This window comes from Leopardus geoffroyi, chromosome A1 (genome assembly GCF_018350155.1).
Source record: "Leopardus geoffroyi isolate Oge1 chromosome A1, O.geoffroyi_Oge1_pat1.0, whole genome shotgun sequence".
Classification (NCBI taxonomy): domain Eukaryota; kingdom Metazoa; phylum Chordata; class Mammalia; order Carnivora; family Felidae; genus Leopardus; species Leopardus geoffroyi.
The window spans coordinates 197,182,659-197,189,794 of NC_059326.1; positions in this window are offsets into that span (position 1 = coordinate 197,182,659).

Sequence of the window (7,136 nt, forward strand, 5' to 3'; positions counted from 1 at the left end):
GAAGCTGCTGGGGATCCCAGAAGAGCTGCTGAGTCACCTCTCCCTCTTTATTCTCCTTCTTCTTCTTCTTTTTTTTGCAAGTCTTAATTGCTCTTTCTGCTTACAAAGGCAGGCTTTATTGATGCTCACTGCTTCAAGTTCAAACAACGCGAAACTGTAATGCGTAAGGGTAGGCAGTTTCCCATGGTCACGTGCCCCAGATGCAACCGCCGTTGACATTTTGGTGTGTGTCCATCCAGAGTTTTGATGACTAGATACATATGTTTTAATTAAAGAAGCATGTTCCTTGAAGACGATTCAAAGCAATGCAGACTCTATAATACCCACTCCCTCCCACACCCTTCTCAGAAGCAACCACTCTTAACAGCTTTGTGGGTATCTCCTTGCACTTTTAATGCGTGCTTCTGTCCCCAGGTGGGCCTACATGAGGAGGGGGCAGCGATGATTACAGACCCCAGGGACATGTAATTTGTCAGCAAGGATTCACAATCATTATATATGCACACAAAGAGAGTTGTTTCTCCCTCCCGCAAAAATGGGATCGTACTATGCATACTGCCCTGTCTGGTTTGGAGGGGGAATTATGTGCCAGATTAGTCACAGGGATCCTGAAATTCACATCGGAGATGGGAAGTCTTGCATTTAGATGAAACGAATCGGTTGCACAAGCGTAGGACGGGAGACACCTACATTTCCCAGGCTGAGTCACAGCCGCCTCGGTGATGTGGCTGCAGCCCAGGCTTGCATGAGGAGATGCTGAGCTTTCAAAACCAGGGAGGCGATGGAGTTTCTGTAGCCTGGGTCTGTTGTCGGTCCATCTGAGGTTTCTGTTCCCTGAAAGGCCACTGTAGCCCTCATCGTGCCCACATCCAGTCACCCACATGGTACCTCGTCTCGTCTCCCTTGTCCTCCAGTCTTCTCAGCCTCAGTGAAGGCAGCAAAGTCTGCTCAAACCAGCCCCAGGGAGGGGTGGAGGGGGCGGAATGCAGCTCTCTGACCTTCCCTCCCTTCCTGCCTCTGATCCCTCTGGAGTCCCATGGGCCTTTGCTCCCACACATACCCACCTCTCCTCACATCCCCCTTCTTCTGCTGTCTCCACTCTGACACCCTACAGTCTGTTTGCCACCCCAGAGCCAGGACAAAGTTTTAAAGTGGACTTTGGGATGTGTGCTGTGATGAGCGGAAAGGTATGACCCAATAGGTATGTGCAGGGGCGCCTGGGTGGCTCAGTCGGCTGAGCGTCCGACTTCGGCTCAGGTCATGATCTCATGGTTCGTGGGTTCGAGCCCCACGTCGGGCTCTGTGCTGACAGCTCAGAGCCTGGATCTGGCTTCAGATTCCTTGTCTTCCTTTGTCTCTTGCCCCTCCCCTGCTCGTGCTGTCTCTCTCTCTTAAAAATAAATAAACATCAAAAAGTATGTTCAGATCTATTCTTAGAATCTGTGAACAAGACCTTGTTTGGAAAAAGGTTTTTTTTTGCAGATGTGACTAACTTAGGGATCTTGAGATGCAGAGCTCATCGTGGGTTTCCCCGGTAGGCCCTGATTCAGTCGTGAGAAATGCCCTCACAAGAGACACACAGGGGAGACAGGACACACAGAAGAAAGAGGAGGCAGTTCGGGGCAGAGATTGGAGGGACGCGGCCTCAGGCCAAGGAAACCTCCAGAAGGTGTAAGAAGCAAGGAACAGGTGCTTCCCTAGAGCCTTCGGGGGGATCATTGCTCTGCCCCCACCTTGATTTTGGCTATCTGGTCTCTGGAAGTATGGAAGAGTGAATTTCTGTCGCCGTGGGTCACCCGGTTTGTGATCGTTGGTTTTGGCAGCCACAGGAAACTAATGCAGGTAATATACACTTGTGAGTAAAATCAGAGAAAAGATAAACGCTGAAAAGTCCTGCTTTTATAGGGATCTGCTGTTATTAGGTTCTTTTATATTTTTTCTGGGCTTCTTCATAGAGATATAAGAACATGTGAAAGGGGAGGAGGGCCTGGCGGGCCCAGTCTGCATGCAGAGCATGTGATGCTTGATCTCGGGTTGTGAGTTCAAGATCCACGTTGGGCACAGAGCTCAAAACAAAACAAAACAAAACAAAACAAAACAAAACAAAAAGAAAATGTGAAAAGCGATTGCATTTCAATCCCCCTGCCCCGTGTGAGAGCGATCTTTTAAAATGTATCTGGCTGTGTCACTCACTGTCCTTAGAGGCATGGCCCCCGGGACCCCGCCCACCTGGCCCCTACCCCCCACCCCCCAATGCCCCTCAGCCCTAGCCGACGCCCTCTTCACTGCAGGCTGCAGCCTCCCCTTCTCCTTGTGTGAAGATCCCAGCCCTTCCGTCCCCACTGTCATCTGACTTGTATTCAAATGTCACCCCCCACGAGTCCCCCTTGACTTCCCAATTTAATATGGCTCTATTGGTCCTACACTTGTTATTACACTAGTCTGTTTCATTTTCTTGCTTGAATTTGCCACGGTATAAAATTGACTTGCCTATGTGTTGCTTTTCTTGTTTTTGTCTATCTCCTGCCCTAGAGTGTGAATTCTTGGAGCTGGGATTTCGTTCGTGCACACTTCCACTCTGGGCACCTGAAACTGGGCCCGCCTGGCACGGAAGAGGGCCTCCATGCAAATGTGTCAGATACATAAATTAATTCTGAAGGCCAGCCACGTCCTGGAAACTGAGACATACGTGAAAGAAAAAAGAGTTCTTAAGAGTCCGTGGACCCCGTAAAGTAATACGTAACATTTCGTGTGGACGTGCATTGTTTTCCATGGAGATGGTTGACAGCTTTCATTAGATTCTCAAAGGGGTTCTGATCCCACAGATGAGAAGGTGGTCTTAACCATTTTTTTAAACAGTTTATTTATTGGGGTGCCTGGGTGGCTCAGTCGGTTAAGCCTCCGACTTCGGCTCGGGTCATGATCTCGCAGTGCATGAGTTCGATCCCCGTGTCGGGCTCTGTGCTGACAGCTCGGAGCCTGGAGCCTGTTTCGGCTTCTGTGTCTCCCTCTCTCTCTCTGCCCCTCCCCAGCTTGTACTCTGTCTCTCTCTCAAAAATAAACATTAAAAATCAATTAAAAAGGTTTCTTTATTTATTTTGAGAGAGAGAGCACAGACAGGGCAAGGGGGAGACAGAGATGAGAGAGAGAGAGAGAATCAGGTTCTGTGCTGTCAGTGCAGAGCCCGTCTTGGGGCTCCACCTCACTAACAGTGAGGTCATGACCTGAACCGAAATCCAGAGTCGGACGCTTACCCAACTGAGCTACCCAGGCGCCCGTGAAGGGGTCCTACAATCAGGGCTTGATTGTGCAGCAAGAAAAACCAAGTTCAATCCAGTCTCCAAGGCCCACTAAGAGCCCTGGGTATGTTTAGCCTGCAGGAGAGAAGCCCAAGGAAGCCAGCTCCACTGTTTGTAAATCTCTGTAGGCAATGAAGAAACCAGGGGAAACAACAAGAATTTCACCCCCACAAGGAAAGGCCCTCCTAACAATCAACGCTGACTAAGGACATAGGGCTGACTGGTGAGGTGATGAGGTTCTTGTCACTGGAGGTATGCAAGCAGATGCGCATGCCCCTTTGTCAGAAATTGTTCTGGGATGAGCAGGCCAAGGAAACACCCCGTTCTGGGATGTAGGAGTGGTGGATGGCTTGGGTCAGAGGGGAGAGTCTCTAAATTAATGTCGCTGTGGTTCCTTCCGGTCTCCCGCAGGTTGGAGTGCAAGTGACATGTCCCTGTGTGTCCCAGAGGGAGCCACTTGAGTGCCATCCCCGGATTCCACATAAAAGGAGCAAGTCTGAATCTATCCCCTCCCCACCGGGTTGGTGTCCATTTTGCTCCCATGACCCTCAGAGGGATCTGAAACGTAGGGACAAGCCTGGGTCCCCTCTTCTTGTCCACTGCCCCTTCACAGCCATGACCTTGGCCTGTACAGGCCACCAGCCAGGACCACAGGCCTGCTGGGGTGGGTAGTCCCCTGCAGTCCAGACCGTCCTCCCCTGGGCTCTCTTGGACTTCCTCAAGGTCAACAGCTCTCTTTCAAGCCCTTTATTTTGGGACCAGAGCATCCCATTTCACCTCCTTTGTCTTGAGCGTCAGATCACCCCCTGCAGTAATTTCGGGGTGCCTTTCTGCTGTCCCCGCCTGAGCGAGGCATCTCTCAGGGAGCCAGGGAGCCTTTCTCCTTGAAGCAGGAAATAAAATCTCTCTCTGCTGAGCTAAAGGTGCCAATTTCCTCAGGGCACACCAGAAGGCAGAAGATGGTTCCTCACGAGGGGCTGTTGGCTTCAAGGCCAACAGCACGCCCTTGGAGCCAACAGTACGTTGGGATCTGTAGCAGGTTCAGTCGTGGTGGATGAAGTCTCCCAGGGCGTTCTTCCCACCCCTGGGCAGCTGGGGAATCTTCTGGGAGCTGGAAGACCAGATTGGACACTCTTCTCTCCAAGTTTATATGAGAAATGGTTCTGGCTGTGGGGCAGGTGCTAGATTATCCCCAGGAGACTCTCCCGGGTTTGCTTCCTGATGGAGCTATTTACCAGTTATGGGACCCTGGACACGTGTCTAATGCTTGGAATCCGTTCTCCATCTGCATCTGTACCATAAGGACCACCACACATCTCATAAATGAGGCAATACGTATAAAACAAATTCACAGGGCCAGGCACAGAGTAAGGGCTCAATAAATCAGGTGCTATTATTAGTAATAATAGCAATATTATTTTAACGAGTATTGCTTAAACTCTTTGGGCCTCTGTAAAAGTATGATGACAATATACACCTCACAGCGAGGATCTAATGAGATCATGGATGGGAGGTGCATTTTGAGCGCCAAATCCTACATAAATGGGCTGGCTAATGGTCACTGATAATAACAAATAATAATGGGAAGCCCTAAGCAAGACTTGTCTTTCCCAGATAGGCCACAAGAGGGCGCCCTTTCTCCCTTGCCCCAGTCAAGCCCCGTCAGCCACTCCTCCAGCAGGAAGGTCCAGGCTTCCCAGCCACAAAAGGAGGTGTAGACTCTCCTGTCAGAAGAGCCTGGGCCTATAGTTCTTGGGATATTTCCCTGGACTTGTCACCGGGGGTGCCAATTCCTTCTCTCCACAGGACAGAGGCCTGTGGCATTTAGGGATGTGTGACAGCTGTTGCTACTTTGGGGCTGTGTTCAGAAATGGTCTCCGCGCTGGAATTCTGCAAGGGAAACGCAGGATCTCGTATTTACGTGTGTGGGATGGAGTCCGTCCTCACAACTGGGGACTTCTCCGGTTGCCTTGTTTACTGCTACAGTCCCAGCACCAGGTGTATGTGCCCACCCAGTAAGGGCTGGCAGAGTTGTGTGGAGGTGAATAAAGAGGGGCTCCTTCTGTTGGGTATTTGCTATTTGCTATTAATTCCTGTCCGCCCCCCAGCGCCCGGTGATCTCAATCCACCGTGTGGAACCCTGTCAGGAAGGCCCCAGCGTAGCTGGCGACAAGTTATCCAGGGTGTGGAGTGGGAGTTCTAGAAGGAACCACAGCAAGGACAAGGCCGGTGAGCTTCTGACTGGGTCTTGTTTCAAAGCTGAACAAACTGGGGTGGGGACTGTATTTAGGGATACGGAGGGGTAGGAAAGTGTATCGTGGGGATTCGCCCTGGGCCTGCCTCTCCCTCTCCTTCCCTGCGGCTCCCAAGTGGCCAGAGGCCCTCAGGATCTCGGGCTCCTCAGAAGTGGAGCGTAGGCCTGCAGGCATTCCCCTCAAGGCTGAGGTTCTGGGGTGCAAAGGAGAGACGTGGGGAGGCCTTGTGCATTTGGGAATTGTCAGGTCAGGTTGTTGGATTTTTTTCCCTCAAAATGTAGCAGAGCTTAGAGGATCACGCTAAAGGGGGAGTGAGTGTGTTTAAAATGACCCCAAGTATTTAAAAAAATAATAATAAAAAAAAGAAGAAGAAAAGGGGCGCCTGGGTGGCTCAGTCGGTTAAGTGTCTGACTTCAGCTCAGGTCATGATCTCACGGTCCGTGAGTTCGAGCCCCGCGTCGGGCTCCGTGCTGACGGCTCAGAGCCTGGAGCCTGCTTCAGATTCTGTGTCTCCCTCTCTCTCTGACCCTTCTGCGTTCATGCTCTGTCTTTCTCTGTCTCAAAAATAAACACTAAAAAAAAACATTTTAAATGACCCCAAGTGGGGCGCTTGGGTGGCTCAGTCAGTTGAGTGTCAGACTTCGGCTCAGGTCATGATTTCGCAGTTCGTGAGTTCGAACCCTGCCCGGGGCTCTCTGCCGTCAGTGAGAAGCCTGCTTTGGATCCTCCGTCCCTCTCTCTCTGCCCCTCCCCTGCTTGCTCCGTCTCTCCTCAAAATAAATAAAAGTTAAAAAAAAAATGAAATGACCCTGAGTGTTGGCCGTGATGCCTATGGGACAGCTACAGTCCAGAGTTCACTCTGAACTCTAACACCTGTGTGAGATGTGATTTCCTATTGGACTCGGTCAGTCACACTTTGGGGGGCTGAAGGGGAGAGGTGGCCGTGGCTAGGCTCCTCAGTTCATGAGTTGGTCCCACCCCAGGGGGTCTTACCTTGTGGGACTCTTCCGTCCGTAACCATCCACAGCCGAGTTTCTAGACATAGCATGGAAACTTCCTGGGGCTTCTGACTGCCCCGAGGTGGGTCCTGACTGATGTCTATGCTGGCCTCTGGAAATAGCTGACAACCAAGGCACTTGGGGATTATCTCAGCTGGGGTTGTGTTCTAGACTCAATTGTGTCCTCCCCAGCTCAATTCATGTTGAAATCCCAACCCCCAGTGACTCAGAATGTGGCGGTATTGGGAGATAGAGGCTTTAAAGAGGTAATTAAGGGGGCGCCTGGGTGGCTTAGCTCGGTCAGGCATCACACTCTTGATTTCGGCTCAGGTAGCGATTTCACGGTTCGCGGGGTCAGGCCCCCATTGCGCTCTGCGCTGACGACACGGAGCCTGCTTGGGATTCTCTCTCTCCCTCTCTGTCTGCCCCTCCCCTGCTCGCGCTCTGTTTTTCTCTCTCAAAATAAATAGGCAAACATTAAAAATCATAAAGAGGTAATTAAGGTTATGTGAGGTCATTGGTTGGTCCCTGATCCAATATGACTGGCTTATAAGAAGAGGAAATTAGGACACAGACACACACAC